This window comes from Apteryx mantelli, chromosome Z, assembly GCF_036417845.1.
Source record: "Apteryx mantelli isolate bAptMan1 chromosome Z, bAptMan1.hap1, whole genome shotgun sequence".
NCBI classification, from domain to species: Eukaryota; Metazoa; Chordata; class Aves; order Apterygiformes; family Apterygidae; genus Apteryx; species Apteryx mantelli.
The window spans coordinates 48,220,329-48,242,761 of record NC_090020.1 but is presented as its reverse complement, the minus strand read 5'-3'; positions in this window follow the sequence as shown (position 1 = coordinate 48,242,761).

Here is a 22,433-nt window from a genome sequence, read left to right as displayed (position 1 = left end):
GGTTGTGTGTCATGCAAAATCTGTCACTGTGCCGTACCCTGGCCGTGGCTATTTGCTGTCGGTGTGGAGAATGGGTTGTGAACAGCAAATACCTGTACACAGTTCTGGTTCTTTCATCTTGCAATAGCTATAGTAGAACTGGAAAAGCTTCTGAGAAGTACCAGAAGGATAATCAAAAGTAAGGAGTGTTGCTAATAAGAGGAGCTAATACTTCAGCCTGGGAAGATGATGACTTAAGAGAGAGATAATAGATGTCTACAAAATCATGAGTAACATGGAGAGGGTAATTAAAAATTACTTGTTTACTTTCTCTTCCAAGTATAAGTGCATGCACCAAATGAAGGTAGTAGGAACCAGGTGTAAAAGGAGCAGAGGAGATGGTTCCTGGTGCAGCAGAGAGTAAATGAGTGGAACTCACAGACAAAAGAAAGTTGTGGATGCTAGACATTTATATGACTCAGGGAGACCGGACAAATATTTGGAAGAGAAATACATATAGGATATGAATCAGGAAAATCCCAAAGTGACAGTAGCTAAAATGGGGAGAGTGCTTGAAAGGGGATTCATATATCAGTGTGCTGTTTTTACTCTTCCTGAGGCAGCCATTTATTGGGAGTATCAGAAATCAGATATTGGGCTAGATAGAACCTTTTTCTGATCCAGTGTTATGTTCTTACAATGTGGGAAGGGAGAAAAAGGAAGGGGTACAATAAATGGGGAAACTTGTAATAAGTACAGTCATCTCATTAGGAGTGTAGGAGGACATGAGAACTGAACTGTAGGTGGGAAGAAGCAGAGTTGTGACAAGCCTTAAAAGTGAGGACAAAAAGTTAGAACTTTCCTGCTAAGAGAAATCAGGGTTTGGCTGCAAAAGAGAAACTAACTCAGTAAGCGTGGCAAGAAAATAGTATGCTTTTGACAGCAGCAAGTTTGATGCGTTGAAAAGGAGCAAATTGGGATGCAGAGGAGGACTGCTGCAAGTGCGGTATGTCATACATGCAAGGGAATCATTTTTTGTAAGAGAAGACAGAGACCTTGAGTTGAGCTGCTACTAATCATGCTACTTCATGTTCGGGATTCTAGGTAGTGAAATCCAAGAGGCGCTTCTTGTGTTACAATTACAACTACTACATGAGGTAACACTCATTACACAATGTGTTTGATTCCAGTCTCGTAATAGAATTAGGTCCTGCCATATTTGCATGTAATACTAGAATTATGACCAGTAATCTAGATGAAATCGTACCTGCAGGTTTCTTTCTGATGAAAAAACAGGAAATATATAGAGATACGTACTGAAGTTGGAAAAAATGTAAAATGCTTGTGGTATACCTTTCCAGAGAGCCTTCAAATTCTCTGATTCAGAGATTTGTTCATCAGGATTTCTACTATAACAGAGAAGTTAGAAATACTGGGGAGTGTCTATAAGAAAGGAGTGGAGAAAAAAATGTGAGCAGCCTCAGATGCATTATTTCGGTGATATGATATGCTGAGAATTAACACTGGCTCCCAAATGGCTTTTGGGTCAGTATGAAAAATCTTTTTACCAAAGAGGAAAATTTGGTAGCCTCAGCAAATTAGGCTTTGAGTGTACACATATCGTAGCATAACAAGAAATTTAACAGCTTTACTTTTGACTGGCATAATTTTTCAACTTTTGTGAAGAACTAGATTATACTTCTATGCTTTAATATTGATGGTAACTAAAGACTTGAGTGCCAAAACTGAGTTTAATACTTGTACGGCTTCCAAATGGTGTGCCAAAATTGACCTTTACTTCTGTCTTGGGGCTTCCATAGCTAAATAACACTCAAACTGATTGACATCTTATGGTTTATCATTATTTTGTAAACACTTGTGCAAGTGCCTTAAGAAGCGGTAGCATCTACAAGAAACATAAACCAGAAGACTGTAGTCCAGAGCATATAATTTTCTCTGGGTCAATAGTTTTAAACATAATTAAAAGAAAATTACTTTTTTTTTCTGGAGTTCTTTTGATTGACTGGCTCTGTTGAAACTGCAAATGAATGTGAAAGTCAGTAAGAGCTTGGTTCACTGGAAAAATAGCTTCAGGAGAGGTTTATTCTTTTTTCAAATATTCTTGATGATGTGAAGAGACATTAGGTTTTCAGCCTACTATTGCAGTTAGTCTGCAGATTTTTAGGCTGTTTATATCTCTGTAACACCTGTATACATCTTATACACTAATAAAATAGGTAATAATAACCTGTCTCTTTGTTTGTGGATTTTGAAGTGATAAGTAAGAAAGTTCTTGTTCACAATATGTTCTTATGCTTTCCAGATAGTAACACTCACTCATTATAACTAATTACATGATGGAGCTCTACCAAATTTATATTACTGAAGATCTTCTTGATTATCTGAAATTAAAAAGTTCTTGCAGTTGGTGCAAGAACAGTCTGCTTACACAATTCCCTTATTCCCAGTGGGAATATAATTAATACAGAGCACTTTCCCAATGACTGGAATCATAAAACTAATGAAAGTCAACCTATAAATAAGAAATAGCATTGAAATTTTCCAAGAATATAGAGGTTAAGTCTAGTTAAACATGTTGGTGCCTTTCTTCTTGTCTGTATTTTCATGATGCTTTCCATCTGGCTATGATTGTATTGGTAAGGAATTGAATAACTACACCTAAAAAATCATTGCATGTTTTATGCAAGAATATACACATGTTGATAAAGCAATAATAGAATGTGGAATCTGTTCAGTAAAACTTTTAATTCCTTCATTGTCTGGTATGAGCACTTCAAACTGAGATATAGTAAACTAGAATACTGTTGTCTTTATCTGAATTTATCTGAAAATGTATAAGTTTCTTCCAGCCAAGGTGTTCCTCATCTGTAACGTTTTCTTTAATGCAGGAGCAATTTTCCTCTGGATCGGCAGCTCCCAGACCTCCTTACATTTAAAGATCAGTTGCAGGATCCTGAATATCCAGCAAATCCATGCTGCTTACCAGTCATTCAACAGACTAAAATGTTGAATGCTGTTATTTCAGAAGAAGATGATAAAGCTGAAGGTGGGTACTGCCAGCCAAATCTGAAGTATATAGCTGGAATAAACCCAGAGTCTTGGCAAAGGGATTGTGACATGAAGGTCTTAAGAAGAAATATGGTTGAGTATTTAGGTTACTTCCCCTAACCTGAAAAGGATGTTAAGTGTGGATGAGATTTAGCCAAACGTGTGTACAGGTCTATTTATATATATTTTTAATCCTTCTCAAGTCTTTATATGGTTCAGGTCTAAGACTATAGTAGTAAACTGCAAAAATAGAAAGTGAGTATATATTTTTACTTCACTTGATCTTTACAGTGTTTCATTCCCTTTGTCACTAGCTAATGTTACCTAGTACTTGCCAAATTCCCTTCAGGTCAGAAGTTCTCAAACACTTTCAAAAGCTAGTGTAGTAGAGAGGTTGCATTAGACCTCCTCTCATTCTATTCACAGTTGTGTAGACCACTCTCTTTCTGATTAATAGCACCTCTGCAGGGATTGCAGTAATTGGTCATATGAAAAATAATATCAGGAATGCCATTTTATAAGTTTTTCAAAGGTGGAACCAAGGAGAAGAGCCAGCAATATTTCATCAGCCAAGCTCCCATTGGTTTGAGAACTGCTGCCTCATTTCTTCATAAGTGCAAAATGTAGAACCAAATAATAAGGCGCACACTGCTCTAATGGGAATTTAGTTGCGGACTTAAGAAGTGTAGCTTTTAACGGTGACCTCAAGTTTTCTCTGTCATTCATACAAAGCTGATTTTTACTGAATGACTTATAAATGCTCAAATTGTTAATTCTGCCGCACACATTCCTTTTGAGGAAGATCTCTTTAAAAGGACCGTCTTCTATTTCTGTTATTTGGACTTCTTTTCAGTCCTTGACAGAGGATTATAAAAGGATAAACAGGGCTGCTAAATGGATGATAATTCCTTAGCCAAAAATTGATAACAGCAAGTGACTTCTTGTCACTGTATATGGTATCAGATAGTTCTTGTTTTATTGGCCTATGGCTCAGCAAATGATTCCCATGGCTGCAGGATGCGCCAGTCTCTGTCTGCATATACCTGAGGCCAGTTGATGTAATTCCCAAATGCCAAAGCATGGGAGAATATATTGAATGCTTCCTGTATTTATTTAGTCCCAAGGCATGTAATCCATTCCCTTGATAGGTGCCAAATGAATTTAAAATACTGTGTTGTGTTGCAGTGCATTTTTGCTGGCTCTAATGGAATGAGGTTTTTTTGACAGTTTGGAGACTTTTGTCAAATGTTTTTGTCTTTATTATTAGTGGTAATAATAATAAAAACAGTAAGAATTATTAATTTAGCATGTACTTAATAGAGAAGATACTGGACTGCGGACCTGGTTAAGATACAGGGTGCACTGGAGGCTGAATAAGTGATAGACTAAAGGATTGATTAGGGGTGCTGTGGAGAGAATTTATTTAGGGGCCAGAGATACAGAAGATGGATAGAGGAAGAAAATTGTTCAGGTACCAGAAAATTGATTGGTAAGCCTGAGAGAAGGCAGAGGAGGAATTGCTGGCACATTAACTGCAGGAAGAACAGAGAGGTGCTGAAGGGGAAAGGCGAAGGTAGATCAAAGGAGATGAGGACCCTTGATATGCTGGATCTCCCAGCTCCTGAAAATGATTTGGATAGCAAGTGGAATGATGGCAATCGGGCTGGGAGCTCTTGTGAGCCCTTGGGCAAACAGCATATTTGTGTTCATCAGCACTCTCTCCTTTTCTTCCTTTGTGGCATGCCACACCTCCTCCTTCCTGCTGCTTTGCACTTAGCATGGGCGTAGAAAGCAGGTGGCTGCCCCAGCTGCAAGCATCTAGAGTAATATAGAAAGAATGGGAGGAGAGGGCATTGGGGCACCATGGGGGGTAGGATGAGAGTGAAGAAGGGTCTTTTAGCCCTCTGGTCCTTTGCTATGTAGCAGCTCTCCTCCACTCCCTGCTCCCTGATGTCAGGCAGGGAGGGCAAAAAGGGACACTGGAAAAAACAGGAGGAGAAGTCAACAGGGGTAGAGAAGCCACAAGGTATTGTCTCTCCCATTAAACTCTGGGAGAGAGAAGAGGATAGGGAAGAAGTGGAAATAGTATACAGGGGTCCCAGCTTTTGTTTACCTTGCTCCAGGCCAAAGAAATTCTCTGTGATTTAGTTAGGGGCTCATTAACGTTGATTAAAGCAATTTTGTTAGAATGAAAGCTTGAAAAGAGGAAAGAGTATGAAGAAAAGACAGTCCAGACAGGCATAGTAAATACTAAGGGCAGTCCAGACAGGCATAGTAAATACTAAGGGATATATGCGGTTTAGCTCCAAAAATATTTATGAGCTGAATCATGCAAGAAAGGAAACAGGTTTTCCACAAGTATTCACTGCCCATGAAATAACAAACTCTGATTCAGGCATGACTGCGCTTTTAACTGTTTCCCTTTTGTAACCAGAATTGGACAGAAACTTTTAAGTACAGATGTTTGTCTTGTTGATACAATAGCGCTCTCAATGCTGCATTTGAATGAGGTAGTAAAAATTCAGATTTCTTACAGATTCCTTTTTTAAATGACAGAAATCACTCAGTTGTGGAGTAGAAGTATAGCCTGGGAAGCATAACGGAGTGGATTTCTGGACCCAGTGAAGTCATTGGTCTGGCTCCCAAAGTCAAGCCCAATTTACAAAATCTTTTCTCTCTTGATATTTGTACCATACTGCTTATGACTGCTCTGTATAGGAAAAAAAAAGTTTAATGAAGAGATACATGAACAGATTTTGAATACCAAACATACTTGAGAAATTTGATCTCACTTCACAAACAGAAAAAGTGAAATCTGATTAATAAATTATTTGTTATGAATAATTTATTCCATTCTAATTAAGTCAGCTGGCTTTTTCTATAGCAAGTGAAGAGAGAACAGTAGACAGTGATCTGTAATTTAAAGGGTTTTTAAAAGTTTGGTATTATTTCTCACTGTCTCTTTATTTTGTCCTCTGTTTCTTCCCAATTATTTTCATTAGCAGACACCATGCAATCTTGCCTCTGGCCATGAGTACAGAAATTAATGCCAATGTATTATTTACAGAGGTTGATCAAGTCTTTCTGAGAGTGGGTAGAGAAAAGGTACAAAGCACCATCTTTTGCCTTCAGAAAGGCAAGCATGAATGCTGAGCATGAATCAAACTAACTTTTAAATGAAATGAAACTTTATCCATTCTGAGTCCCTAGTCGCAATTAAAAAAAACCTCTCTCTCACAGCAAGATGAAAAGTGTTTTATTACAAAAGGAGACTGAGCACTGAAGTAGGGCTGAGATTGTCTTATCTTTTAGACATATTAACAAGATTTCAGATGTTCACATTTCCTCTGACCTCTGGATAAGCAGAATGAACAGTCTGGCCAGCTGCTCTGCGCTGCATTTTAGAGTGTTAAAACAAAGGAATTAAGGTGCACTTGATGTGTGAAAATGATGAATCACTATAGAATGCATCTGGCATATGTGATACAAAGGTTAAAGTCAAGTTCACCCTAGAAGTGGTTGAATTTTAATGGAGGGTCAAATAATTACTTCTTTCTCTGTCTCTCTTGTTGTGTATATATAACATCCAAAATGGATTACACACAAGAATGTGAATGTTTCAAGGTCAAACACTCGAGAGCTGGATAATTCCTGAATAAGAATCCCTGTGAAACCATAAGAGAGCGCTTCTCGTGTGAATGCAGTGTGGCACAGTTTGTAATTAAGAATTACAAAATAGGAAACTTCTGGCATTCAGGTACGAGTGTGTTATTAGAAGGAGAGAGATGTCCTCTGTGCAGCCTGAGCATACAGACACGCACCGGCCATCAGTTCAGCTGCAGCCTCTGGAGAGGAAGGCCTTCTGCAAGGCTCAGTTCCGTCTGCCGCTTCTGCCTTTATTCCTTCTCCTTCCCTTTGCTTCTCCTTCCTCTCCCTTCTGACTGTTTCTGCCTCTGTTCCCTTTGATCCTGACTATGTTTCTAGTTACTTTTGCTCCTACTTTTTTCTCTCAGGGCTTCCTGCCAGTTTTCCCTTCCTTTTTTGTCTGTTTGTACTTTCTCCTTCCCCTTTCATTTGCTCTTGACCCTGATTCTCTTCTTGATGCTGTCTTAACCACTGCCTCACCCACAGCACCGTCTTCTTCTCTGTCTTCACCTTTGTTACTGTATGGTACTTTGTCAACTTACTGTTGCTGTCCTGAGGCTCAAGCTATCACCATTTGGTACAGTTACTACCCTGCTGACAACCTGAAAATGTGCTATTTATTTTGTACAGTCTGTATCCACGAAGGTGATAACATAGTGAAGATTTGCAGCTGTGCAGCAGGGTCACTGATGTCAATGCAGGAACAGAGCTCGCTACGCACTGTATCATCCCGTGAGGGGGCCCTACCCCAGCGTCGTTTGGTATGAGGGGAGTCCCTCCATACATTGTGGGCTGAAAAAGGAGAGAAACATGCACTTCTCCCTCTGAACCATGCTGGAGTGTAGGAAAGGGAGTTAGGCAGCGAGTGTGACTGCTTTTCTTTCCCCACAGTGCCTCCGCATTTCCTAAGGCAGTCTCTTGCAACATCACTGCTGTCTGTGATGAAACTTGCCTGTCAGGTAGACAGATCATTTTTAAGAAATACTGGTAGCTCCTGAGATCTTATCTCATACTGAGATTTTTGATTTGTCTTTGCATCTCATTACGTGTCCTCATTTACCTCAGATATTTGGTCAGGTATTAGATTTTTGCTTGCAGTTCTGTGACTCAGTTGTTGCCAGGTGACTTCAGTGGCTTCCTAGAGCTAGTCTGTAATTTGCTGATGCAAAATATTGACTGTGTCTGGAACCTTTTCTGTCAAAAGGCAATTTAATATTTTGGCAATTTTGTCAATTTAATATTTTGACACAGCTTTCCACTAACTCGTAGGAGTCACGGTAGCTGGATTTTTTACCATGAGATTTTTCAATTTCTACAGGAGTGAAGACAGCTTAAAGTACTGGCTACAGATCCATTATCAGGTTTGCCATGTCAAATTTGCCCTTTCTGGCAATGGCAAAAAGTGGCAGTTTTGGTTTAGCATTTGTCTCCCACAAGTAAAATTTCAAAACTCTTGACAAATCTTCAGGGAAGGCTAAAGCTTTATTTTCCTTTTGCACATACTGAATTCACATTGTTGTTTTGCTTCAAAAGGTTTGTAATGTGTACACCTCTGGACGCTAGTTACTACATTCATATGCCATTGTAACAGGACTTGAGGCAAGGTCCTCACTGGCACTGTGGAAAATTTAATTTTTTTCTTATTGTCTTCTTATTTTCCCCTCCAAAGCTGAGGATCTCTTTAATTTACTCGTTCAACTTTGTGACTGAGATTTTGTGCATCATGTTCATTGGGCGTTCCCAGGTGACTAGTCTGGGCAGCCAGACTGGGCACGAGAGTTTATCCTCTCAAGGGGCTCTTTAAACCCTTCCTTGTCATTTAGTGGAGGCATGCTAGTAAGGGCCACATTGTGTTGGATCTTCCTCAACACCTTTGTTGTACTAACTTTGTTGTAACTAACTAACTTGTTAACACCTAGCTGTGTTAAATAACACCTCTGGTATATGTGGAATTTGTGGTTTTGCTGTTTTTTTTTCAACTTTAGTCGAAGAACTCCAGCATCTTCCAGAAGTGCTCGGTGTGTCTGGTCATGAACATCTACTGTTTTTCTTTTCCAATTAAAATGGAATTTCAGTGAACTTTACTGCCTCCTATACAATTAAAAAGTGATTATATTTTCATATGAATTACCTTGGGTTCTGTCTGAAGAAACTGTTCCCCAAAAGAAATGTTTGAAGAACACAAATGCAAACTTTGTTTTTCTGTAGTGTTGTCCAGAACCCTGCTGATACATGAAGCCTAGAAAAATATTTGGCATGGGTAATCTCTTCCAGAATTTTTTACCTCCTAGGTAGTGGAAAGTCTTCTCTTTTCACATATTTATTTAATTATATTTAGCGCATTTAGAAGCCAAGGCTTCAGTCTTTTTCTCCTTGTGTGCTTTGCTTTAGCTAGATTGACCGAACAATGTGAGAGCTTTTTTCTCCCCTGCTTGCTCTATAGTTCTCGGAGAAATGAATGAATCCAATTCCTCTTTTATTCTCTTCCTTAAGGTCAGAAGAATTTTCATAGGGGCAGAAATCTGGGCCCTGTTAGCTTTATTCTGTACTTTATTGACAGTTTCTCTTTTCCTGAAAGCAATTACTCTTTGAACTTGCCCACAATTGAGGAATCAGTTCTACCTATCAGTGAGAACAATCTCTTGCTAAGACCATAGACGTGACATGACATGTTTTGAATCCAGTAATTGGTACTTTTTCCTTAGCGCTGTTATAAATTGAATACATGCTCTTACTCAAGCATCTGACACAGAACTCCCTTTGGAAAGATAAACCTGTGAGCCCAGAATTTCACCTGTTTCCTTCCTAGTGCCCAGTGTTTTTCTTTTAGTACTAATTCGCGGTTTTGAATGCAACTATATTCACCTGCACCAAACTTACTAGGTGCTTTGTTCTGCTTCAATACTGCATGCTGCTGCTTTGAAGAGTTCCTCTGAACTAAGAGCACTGTTGTTATCTGATTTGTCCATGCTGTGCATGTTCTGCTGGGGTTTGCAAAATGATACGGTTCACCATAGTTCTTTCATCTTTTTCCAAAATGTGTGTATTGTCTTGGCTGGTGATTTATGTGCAGATCCATGTACTGTCATTTTGTAAACTCTGATTCTGAGCACTGCATGCCTTTCTGCCTCTCATATCTTTTCTTGTAGTATTTGGATTCTCTAGGGTTGTCGTTCTCCCTCACCTATAGCCTGGAAAAGATGACTCCTTTGCATAGCTAATTCTAGATACTTTGACAAGATTTATTTCTGGGTGTTCTAGTAGCTACACTTTGATTATTTTGTCTCAGATACAAACTATATTCATGCTTCTTATGTGGGACGTAGTCCTGTAAAATTGCAGAGCTGGCTCTTTGGCTTCAGATCATCCACAAAATCTTCTGTATTCTGTTGAATGTTTCATTCTTCTTCAAACTGCAGCGTTCCCTAAGTGTTGTTCAAGCTTTCTCCATGTGCCCTACATTTCTGAAGTTCAGCTCAAAGGGACTTCTGAACTGCTCCATGATTCCTCTCTCATTTTATTTCATTTCATTTCATTTCATTTCATTTCATTTCATTTCATTTTCCCCTCCCAGTTTATTTTCTTTTTGGTCCAAGCAAGGTTCAATGATCTTATGAGCTGAGATTTGAGGGAGAGGATTTCTCCCTTTGGAGGTCTGTTCTAACTTAGTGTAATGTGAAAGTCTGTACAACACAGCAGCTAGAACTGTTTGGCTCATGCTAGGCTCTATTAAAGATATGTTTTTTCACTGTAGTCTTTCTACTTTCTACTTTTAGTTCCAATGTTTAGTTCCAATGTTGTCTGTGGTAGACAAATATAGTAGTGTCCCAGAAAGTTGGCTCAGTGCCATCCCTTAAAGGAAATAGTCACAGTAATTTTTTTTTTTTTTTTTGGGGGGGGGGGTCCTTGCAGCATCCTGGAACTATGAGAGGAGGGAGCAGACCCAACACAGGTTGAATCTTTAGAACATATAGCTACCACAGTATAATTGTAAGCAAAGTGTTTATAAATGGCATTCTTTTGGATGCCGTAGAAGAATTACCAAGAGATTCAGCTTTAGAAAGCCTTTGGGCAAGATCTGGGCTTTTTCCTAAAGAAATTTGAAATAATTCTTCTAAAAACACTTACTGAGCAAACAAGACCAAAATCTAATCCGTAACAACTTTAGTTAGCTGCTTCATCTGAAGAGTCATTCCTGCCATTACAAACTTTTTGAAAAGTGATAGTTCAGCATTAACTATAAACCAAGACAGAATAGTCAGAAATGACAGGATAGGTTTCAGTAAATCCTACTAAAATTACCTCCAAGAGAACAGAAATTAGGAAAAAAAGTTCAAAAAGTGAAATTCTCAGAATGATACGCTTGACAGAAATGCAGGTTAAGAACCATCATAAAAACCTGAAGCGTAACAGATTCTTAACAGTCTAATGAGTTCACTAGCATGAATTTGCTCTCTTCCTCTCTGATTGACCTAATAGTGAGCTATTATAAAATAAGATTTGTAATGGGACATGGAAAACAAGAGGATGAACTAAAGCTAAAAATACAGAGCTGAAAAATTCTACTAGGAAAATAGAGTACATTATGAAATTATAGATTAACCCAATAGAAGATGGGTTCTCTCCTTCCGCCCTGCAGTAAAAACAGAGTGGAAAAGGGGATTGTTTACCTCCGGAGGGGGGAAAAAACCCCAAACCTACAGGACAGAATAAAAGCCAGTAAAATAGTAAGTGCTACAGAGCAGAAAAATCAGAACCCTCTTTCTATCCATTTTATAGTAGAAGAACTAAGATAATCTTTAATGTAACTGAAAGGAAGTAAATTCGAAAATAATGAAATGCTTACTTTTTTTTTTTTTAAATCAATGCTATTATTTAATTAATATTATTTAATTCTGCAAGTAATGAGGCTTTGGAATTCACCATCAAAGGATTTTTACGGATTCCAAAAAAAGTAAGTATAAAAGACTATACCAGCAATTATGTGGAAAAAAAGAAATTTCAGATTTATAGTGATCTTAAATAAATAAATAAATAAATAAAAAGAAGAAAGTTCTAGGTGGATTAAAATTCTGCAGTCAAGGATTTAAGTCAGCCTTTTTTTCTTAGGCATTGGGGTGGAGCTTTCTTTAGGGGCATGTTATAGCACATTAGCCTAGTATAGGGATTTCATACCTTCCTCAAAAGTACCTAGTGACAGTCATTATAGGATATAGTATTAGAAGAACTGGTGTGTATTGTAGAATGGAAATATTTATATTCTAACATTGTCATCTGAAAGAATAAACAATTTTTCCTCAACTTCAATGAGTTTTGGGTTTTATCCTTCATTTTGAAATTCTGATCATGATGGCAAAGATCTCAAAGAAATTTTTCAAAGGGCTTTCTTCAAAATTAAAAGTTCTAGATAGCTAGGGAAAAAATCACATAACATTCCTCCTTTTCTTTATTTCCTGTTAAACTTGGCTGTCTCTATCGAGAGGTCTGTTTGCATTTCAGCTGAGTCTCCATAGCTTATGTTACCTGGTTCTTGAGGGAACTAGAAGTCTTTCATGACAGCAAACGTCTCTTTTGTGAATAGAGCTAAGAAAATGGATTATTCCTTATGACTGCCTTTATAATTATTGGCATAAACACAGCGCTATAGCCTTTGTACTTTGGCTTCAAAGTTTCAACTTTTTCGTCTGTGCTACCTTCTTTTTAATATATCACCATTTTTACCATCTGCTTAGTTTCTTCTTTGTTTTTCCTGTTAAACTAGAGCCCTTTCTTTTTGGTAGCGCTTCACTGACTATCAAGCCCTCCAGGTATTCTGTCCGGAGTTCATCCTTCTCACCAGTGGTGTCCTTATTACTGACAGTCTAATCAATCAGTTGGTCCTTCCATTGAAATAAGATGGCTGAACTGTTAAAAATTGGATGTATTGGGCTAGGCATTTGGGATGCCTATTTAGACACTTACTGAAGTGGGCTAACTTTTAAAAATGTTACATACTCATTGGCTCTCACAAACGCCTGCGAGTACTCTCATAAGAAATTCTTGGCTGATGATATTGTGTGGATCAAAAGAGCAGCAACAGTGATCTGATGACAAATCAAGGTGTAATGTAGCAAGAGGAGGCTTGTGTATGACTTTGTTTTGATGTCCAGTCTCAAGCAAAATCTTGTTAGAGCTGTTTCATGTGGTCAGACTCCATTTGAACCTTTATGCAGAATATGCCATATTGTATCCTTACCAAGCTGTCAGTTCTAAAAAATTTGAAACACAAACCTGAAAATGTATAGGTGGCCAGATGGGAGTCATGAAACACCACAGATATTTATACCCTGTTTTGTTGGCTAGTGAACAAAATGTCTCTTGTTGTAGTTGCTGCAGATTTCAAGTTGGAGGTTTGTAAGTCCTAGCTAGGGTCAACATCTCTACTACCCAATTGAAATAAAAAATATCCAAAGCAGAATAGCAAAACTAGGAGCAGAATTTTTTTTTTTTCATTATCTTATTAAACTGATGTGGTTGAGTGGGCTGATAAAATATGTTGAATTTTGTTCTGTTTAAATAGTGAAATCTCTTATTGCACCCTATGAAAAAATTACAACAATTTTTAAATAATATTTTGTTGTCTCAGTCAAAAAAGTAACTGTAATGAATCTATATTTGGATCTAATATTTAATTGGAAATATTAATTCTATAGGTAAAGTACTATTTAGCTGGTATCCAGGATTTTTTTTCAAATTATGATTATGAAGAGAAACATTCTGGATCTTAAATCTTAAACTTCTGTATCTTTAACAGAGAAAGCATTAGCATATTTTTTTCTAAAATTTTGTTTCAGCAGATCATAGCCCATTATTAATAAATTATGAAAAGTAGCAATATAGAACAGCTATTTATTATCAGTGCTATTTTTGAAGCAATTTTTTAACAAAAATTACAAAAACAGAGTTAAGCATTAACATCACTGAGTCTTGCTGTTCAAACAACAGTAAACTCACTTGGGTTATTCTGTAATTTTGTTTATATAATCATTTTGGTGCTTTAATATAATTCACAGGTGTATAAATAATGATGTTCATAAATACAAGTTTTTTGTAAATTCAGTTCAATTTTCATTTAGCACTTGCTGCACTAACTTTTTCATTTCTGTTTGCATGAGGAGCATGGATGTGTTAGAGTATAAAGGCTCTCCTGTGCTTATGAGATTGTTTAAAAAAAAGGAAAAGATGCCTTTTCCACTTCCCCTGGAAAAGAATTTGATTGTGACCCGTTACTAAGCATGGAACAAAACTTATCACAAGCTTGCAAGTTGTCTTAAACTGACAGTGCTGCTCCAGTAAGGAGAAAAAAAGTCCAGTATTATTTTATTTTTCAAGTTTTTGTTTCTTTCATCACTTCAGAAGAATTCCTTTTAGCAATATGCAAAACAATTGCAATTGTCATTTTTTCATGAAATGTGTTCTGTAGTAAATGAGAGTCAAAGTGACCTAAATACAAAGCTTTGGAATATGATGATATCTATTCTATAGAGGCCTGACAGTAGGTCATGTAATACATGGATGATTTTTATAGTTTCACGGCTAACGATTCCAGATGGTATATCTGTGCTCAGGTGGTGTGCTATGTGTAAATCATCTCAGTCAGGACCAATGTACGTCCAAGAGCATTCTACTTTTTTTTTTTTTGGGGGGGGGGGGATCATAGTTATTTACAACCACTTATTAGACTCTTTTCACAGAGTAACTCTGAACTGGTGTGATAGGAATTTGCCAATATATATATATATTTTTTGAGCTATCCTGAAGCTATTATATTTAAAATACATATGCATCAGCAAACACTGTCCTTTTTCCAGGCTCCTGTAAGCTCATTTCTGCAAAGCTGATACTCCTACCTTTTGGCTTTCAGCATTTTCTTTTGGAAACACGCATGTGCACCTGCCTATACAGACAGTATCTAAAAGTAGCAGCTGGAATTTCATGGGGAAACTTGCAGAGAAATAAGATCTGTATTAATATTACTCTGTCTATATCAGTTCCATGAAGCTTCATTAATCTTAATTAGGAAACCAAAACAAAAAAAAATTACTGTTCACAGATAGTACAGGCTCTAATCTGGACTTAGTTTTCTAACTGAACCCATTTCCTTTGTGTTTGAGAATGTGCTTGTGTACCTGCCAGTACCAATATTACTGTTATGTGGGAAAATGCAGGTCCATGACTGACACAGGAATTATTTAGTTAGACCATACGCATTAATCTTACTTAGCAAGTCAAATTTAACCTTTCAAAGCAAAAGTTGTCTTTTTTGTGATTTATCTTGGAACTGTGCTTGGTACAGATACTGCTGCAATTCTTTGATTGCTCATTTTTGCACAGCAGGGTAGTTTTACCATTCATGGGCTTTTCTTTCATTGGTACCTTGTAGTGGAGCTCCTTTTGATTCTGGCATGTTCTTGAGTTTCTCTGACAGTGATGCTCCAGACGGAAGAGAAGCCCTGTAGTGCCTGTGGTTTAGGGTGGCATATGCTCAGGAACATCCTGTTACTGTGGAAGTTGCTTCTGAGGAGAGTTATTGTCAGTGGTAAATTTAGAGTTAGCCAGTGAAGGAGTTTAATTATTCAAATGTAGCTTGAACCTCAAAAAACAACACGTACCTAGTTGACTTGAAAAGAGGAAAATGATCAGCTGTTTTATTTTGGATGATCTGTTCATTTCTGCACTAACCCTAAGGCATATGTGAAATGCAGTAAGGTAGATATGCTTCAAAATTTTAAACTGGACAGGCTGCTGAGTTGATTCATTGTGGTGAATCAATTTAGCAGTGATGATGCCATTATTTGCCTTCCTAAGAAATCTCTCTGATTCTGGTAAGGGCAACATGTGTGTCTGGCTGGTCTGAACACCTCCAGATGATTTACACAACTTTCACTGCCTTTCTCTGTACAAAATATAGAACATAAGCCTCTGTAGAGCTCAGAGAGTAGGTGAGGCTACAGATTTGGTGCATAACAGTCATTGTTCTCTTAGTGGTGGTAGTATAGGAGTGCAGAAGATAGTGTGATTTATTGTGGAGTGACCAGAGTACCCTACAACCCTATTTCACAGTTCTCTGCAGTTCTAGGTATAGCTACCTTGGTCTGGCAAAATAGAATGGGTCAGGCTTTAAATGGGCAAATAATACGGAAACTCATGTTTCCAGTAAATCCTGACATATTATATGTTTTAACATTTTGTTTTGCCATTCTGATTTTTATGGGTGTGGAACTGATGGTATCTGATGTCTAGTGGCCAGTGGTGGAAATAACTCCATGCTTTACATCACTTTCTTTTTCTGTCTGTCCACAAATGTGGTGTTCTTTTTTGGGTGAAAAAGTTATCATAGTCTTTTGAAGACTGTGGTATTGTGATTATATAACTTATCATTCTGCTACAAACTGTAGAGACCAAAACCGATGCTTAAAACATCTGCAGGTATTTTTCTTGACATTTTTCTGCATTGTTTAATGGTTCAAACCTCAATATAAACAAACACCATTGTGAGGCATGGACTTCTCAAACTCCAACCATTGGGATTTAAAACTCAAAACCCTTCTCTTCCTTCTCTGTCCCTTAAAAAGCATACATTAAAAAGATTCTAACTCACCTCTACAGAAGTCTGAGATGAGACTACGACAAAAAATGTGGATGATAGTTGTGAGTGTTGCAACTATCCATGGATTCATTTTTCTATAAGCAAGAGAATATGCTTCTGAATAAGTCCATAAAGTAAGCAACTGTCTTTATTTAAAAGATTAACATTAATTCAAGACTGTCTTTATTGAACTTCAATTTCTAGATGTGAATTTGCTTGCAACCTAGATAGTGGTGTTTAGTAATGATATTTTCTCTTTCATGAGTTAAATAACAAGTTAGTTAAGGTTGTATTAAGAAATTTCAGGTATAATGCTGTCACCAAGACAGCAGTGAGCTAAATTGTCAGCTTCTCGTTTCTTGGGACATGAGTCTTGTTTCCAGACACTGGCTGTTGCTTTCGTTTGCCATGTCAGCACCTTCATCTTGGAACAGAAGAACTAATGGAGAGAGGAAGGCAGGCTCATCTATGAGGAGTAAACTGCACATGTGTTAATTTAATTTCAGAAAGTATTTCTGAAAGCTTAGAAAATCATATCTACGGCATCTATAGATGGGAATGTTCCATACAATCTCTGTGTAAACATTAAGTAGTAGTGTAGGTAGTGGCAATTGAAGAACTCAGATAATGAGGTCAAATCACACATATGCAACATACAACTTAATAAAATGTCTAGTATATTGATATTTGAAGCCAGCAGAAAAAAGCCTACACTTAGATCCTTGTTTAGAAGAATGCATGCTAAGTCAAAACACTGCATATGATCTTTTTCATGTTATGCCCTTGTTTTCTCCATGAGAGCCAATTTGGATCAGCTGTTGCAGAGTACAGGCTGGTGGTGGTTCACTGGGCTATGTCTCAGCTGCACACCCAGGGTTCGTCTCAGTCTTGTGTCGGTATGCGCAGTTCCTCTGCGCCCTGCCTCCTCCCTGCAGGAAGAGCCAGAGGTGCTCCAGAAAAGTCCCCAGTCTTGGTAAATTTTCCTGGAGTGGACCTGCTCCACAGGTGAGACATGGTCCATGGGGCTCCTGGGTAAATGTAAGTCCTCCTGATCAGGAAAAAGGAAATCATCCTAATTCTTAATGTTAAAAAAGCAAAATCCTTTTTGGTGAACTCTGTAATTTATTCGGTTCTCTCACTTCTGTATCCTCAGAGGAAACCTCCATGGTATCATAGCATTTGTTTGTTAAGCAACTTGTTATTGTACGGATTCAAACTGGGCCATTTCTTTTGATGGACAGCTTGTACCAATTAGCAGATGAAATTAAAACTAGGATATTCATCCCTGGGCTTCTCAGGTTGAAGCTGTCTCAGTTTGGCTTAAGGAATAGTTTAATTACAATATTTCAGACAGAAATCTCACTCTCTCTTCCCCTCTCCCCCTCCCTCTCCCTCACCATTTCCCCCCTCCCTTCCCCCACCTCCCCTCTCCTCTCTCTGTCCCCCCTACTCCCCCTTCTCTCCCCCTCCCTTTCTTTCTCTCTCCCCTCTCCCTCTCTTTTCTCTTTTCTCTCTCCTCTCTCTTCTCTCTCCCCTCTCCTTCTCTTTTCTCTCTTCTCTCTCCCTCTCTTTTCCTCTCTCCCTCCTCCCTGCCCCCCATTGAATAGGAAGTACCTTATACAAAAAATTGACAATATTTCCAATTCATTATTGGCTGATTTAGAGAGGTTCTGTTATTTGCTTTATTAGAGTCAGTAACTTTATTTAAAATTAAAGCTATTACTTTGACTGTGCAGAGGGAACCATACTCAGTCCAAAAGGCTAGTTGTGAATTATCCATACATCTTGGTATAACCCAGCTTTCCATGAAATGTTGCATGAGTAAACTGAACCTAACACAGTTTATGGATGTTTTTCTGTCAGCATCAGACAAGACATGGCAAAAATGGCAACTCTAAAGAAGCAAAATATTTTCATTTTATAAGTGAAAGAAAAAAATACTGTTTTAATTTAGTTTAAATGCTTTGGTTTTGCACAAGTGGTGTTTTATTAACTAGTGTGTAGTCTAATCAGTTAGTGTAGCTTTCTGTCTTCTAATTGAACTTACAGTACGTGAAACTTGTTACATGTAACATGCGTTACAGATTTTGAGAACTCAGATGCCTTAAATATCAAGAAGCTCTCTGCTCTTCACTTTCCTGCCTTCCCCACCTCCCTCCTTAAAAGGGAGGGACCTAATTTATACTTGCACAGACAGATTGCACAATACAGTATAAAAACTAAGATGAACTAGGGAACAAGTACTGGCAGGAAACTATAAGCATGTCAGAAGGAAAGAGAATTTAGAAGATTTGAGTCCACTGCAGCCAAATAACTCAGAAAGAGTGTGCTCCTTGGGAGAGTTTAGGTGCAGAATGCTGCAGTGCCTTTGCTAGTTCCACGTGAGGCGTTGTGATATGTTGCGTTTCTTAAATGTATTAATAAAATGATATTGAAATTGTCTGCATTGCTCCCCTTGGTTATTCCTCTGCCCTTGTCAGTCTTATAATCATTACTGTGATCTATGGTGCACAGTAACAAATGCAGCTTTATTTATATGTAGTAAAGAGTATCATAGGGAAACTGAAAGAGTCACCAACAAAGAGAATATATTGCCTGAATCTGTGAATGTTATTGCCCACCAGAGGTCACTTTTTCAGTCCTAGAGGTAATAGTTCTTCCCATAAACACAGAACTCTGATCTATATATGTTTCATTACATTCTATAAATAAGTTCTTTGACCTAAGTGTTCTTCAGCTTCAGTCACTGTCTGCTGAGAATCCAAAAATATTAGCAGCCATCTTGAAAAAAGTATTTTGTGCAGTTTTTGAATATTATACTGACATATGTCATCTGAGATTGGCACATTCTCTCCTTGGGTAGCGAGCACATTTTAAAATTTTATATACAAATCACTTTCATTTAGTCTTTTTAAAATACTTAGCACTGTTGTGCGCTGTGTTACACTAAATGCTGTTAAAAGGAATTTATCAGGAATACACTGAAAGACTTTCAAAAGACAGTTTTTGATTCAGACTGAAATACGCGCTCTTCAGGCCTAAGTTTGAGCTGTTGTCAGTAGTCTTTAAATATTTACTGCTACAAGAGATTACTGGTAGTATGAGCCTCAGGTTATAAAGACTGACCTGTGCAAGCAACCTTTTCACAGCCTGCTCAAAAACAGTCAGACAGACTTACCATAACCTGTTATATGCTGAGGAAGAAGGTTCCTTCGCTTTGACTTCTAAATTAAATTTACCGGGAAGGTAGTTGAACAGTGCTAAATTCTGACTTCTTTGAAAAAGGGGTTATCTCGTTCCAAGAGGAACTAGCACACTCCACTCTGCTTATTCCTCTTTCTACCCTGAAGGAAGGGTACCTTATTCACCGCGGCTGAGGCCGGGATGATTCTCGTTTGTGCAGATTCCTTTGCAACCAAAGCTGTTCATCCATGAAGTGTTAATCTCTTCCCTGCCGGCTTCTGGACGCCAGCTAGCCATGCAAAGGGGGCTCGCAGCAACGTTGTCTTAGCGTGTTTACAGGCTTGAAAAGACAGCCCTGAAATAGTTCATACATCGAAAATTATCTTTGCACCCAGCAGGGCTAGAACCGTAAGGCTAAATCCTTTGTTGCCCTCATGGAGAAAAAACATTCTAATTTGGTATTAAACTCCAGATTAATTTAGTCTGAGAACATGAATGCTATTAGGCACTAATGACAATTGTCTCATTACTCCATTGCTGTAGGACAGAATTAAGGTTTTCTTTTATCTACCAATTTCCATAATTTCATGTGTTTATATATCTTTTAAATGGTACCTTTATAATTTCCTGGGCATGTAGTATTTCAGGAAATAATTAGAATATCACTTTAGTATTTTACCATTATCATTATTGATATGAACCCCCAATTCTGGAGACTCCAAGAGCATTGCTTTTATAGGGACATAGATTTAAGGATCTAAATAATTGGAGTTCAGGTGAATAAACCAAGCTGGTAGGAATAAAACGTGCAGCAGTGTTCCCAGTTTCTCTTAAAGCCTGGCAGATATTTGGCCAGGCAAGTGGGAGGGAACATGTGTTTGGGCTTATTGTGCTCCCAGATGTGGCCATCTGTTAGCAACAGCAAGAGCTTAAAAGGGGGCAGCAGCAAGTTCACTGGAGTTAGTGGAAAAAATATTGCAAATAGAGTGCTTGGGCTTGCTTTCCCTTGTGTACATATAGAGTGAAATGGATGGCTATGTGGATTGATTTAAATCCCAGAAGAGTGTCTGAAGCGAAGACACTCAGCTGAACTGCTTGTCTGGCTGAGAGGAAGAGGTGATCTCTGAGTGGTACTTGAAGCCCTTTCCCTCAGTATTATTGTTACACAGAGCATTTATTAACTAGATCTGCCTCACTGCTGTCAAAATTAGCATGCTTGCTCATGCTTCTGAAATTCTCCATGCTCTCCCTCAGGGAAAGGAGATAGAATTACGTGATATGTGTAAACAGGGATTAATTTAATCTTAGCCAAATCCACACATTGCAGTGCAAGGGAAGTTTGCATAGGATTATGAAGGCAATGTAATTAGATACAGTTAGACATCTTGTTTTTCGAAGTGGCATATATTCCTAGTTTTTTAAAAAAGATTAATTCATCATATTTCCTGATTCAATATTAAAAAGAGATTAAGAAGAAAATCAAGTTTGCATTATACTGTTCATAAAACAAAAAGAAATGTTGTTTGGCAACTAGGAAAGGGAGTAGATTTGATGTAACTCTAAAAGACACCTCAATCCTCTCTTCAAAATGGCAATTGTCTTGCCCAGAGACATATGTTGAAACAATGTTCATAACTTGGTGCATCTTGCTCCTCTTGATTCCCAGCACAGTTCAGTGCTTGATTGAATGGCATTTATTCTGCAGCAGCATATGAACTCCAGAATGGAGGAGTGAAAAAACAAAACCAAACCATTCCTCCCACTCCCTGCCAAAAGAAAAAAGCAAACATACCCTTCACATGCTACAAGAGGCTGAAAATGATATAATAGGTTGTCATTATCATCTTAGCTTCCAGCTATGCTTTTCTCTTTTTTTTTTAATTATAAAGAGGAAAAAAAGTAGAGTATGCTTGTTTTGATCCAATTTCAACTTACAGTTATTATAAATTTTAGACAAAGGACTGCTATTCATCTCACCTCCAAATACTTAAAATCCCTGTGAATTCAGACATAAGTATGATGCCTCTGTGAGATCTAAATTGGTGAAAAGATCAGGATATAAAAAAGAAAAAGACCTCCAACCTATTCCACTCTAGTCTTGGACTTAAGAAAAAAATCCACTTTTTTATTGTAGAACCATTATACCATTTTATTAATTATAGTAACCATTATATTAATAGTGATTTAACTTCTAAAATAGTATTTGTGTTATTAGCAAAAGAAACTAAGATAAGTTTTCTTGAAACTGTGTGAAAATTTTATTAAATATTTTGATTTTCTGTGCATTTCCACAGTACCTACAGTGTCAATAGTATATCGGTAGCTCCTGATAATTGTGAGCCAGGATGTAAGATGCTTAGAAAAAGTAGTCTGATACATCAGAATATCTTATTAGCAATCATGTAATAGGGAAAAATTCATCTGTCTGATATCAGGCCTTGAACTCTAAGATTATTGTTTAAGTTCTCATATCAAATGGTAAAATAGTCTTGAGAAGGACCGAGATTAAGAAAAGTGAAATCCAAACTGAACATCCTAATTCAAAAAAATGAGGTAATTTAGGATCCAGGCCTGACCCTCCTGAAGTCAATGAAAAAAATGTCTCTTTGACTTTTAATGAAAGCAAGATACCCTTGTATCATTTTATTGTTTTGCTGGCAACTACAGGCTCATTAATCTGACCTCAGCAGTAAATAAAACTTCAGCACAAATGTTGATGCAATGTCTAATTAAAGAATTACAGATAAATTAAAAATAAAACAATGCACACTCTGGGTTTTTCATAGGTAAGTTGTGCGACTTGTTGATAATATCACTGGTGTTTTAGATGAAGAAAATGAAGTGAATCTAATCTGTCTGTTGGGAAATTATTTGCTATGAGACCACACGGGAGATATATTAATATATACAGTGAAAGAAGAACTGTTAA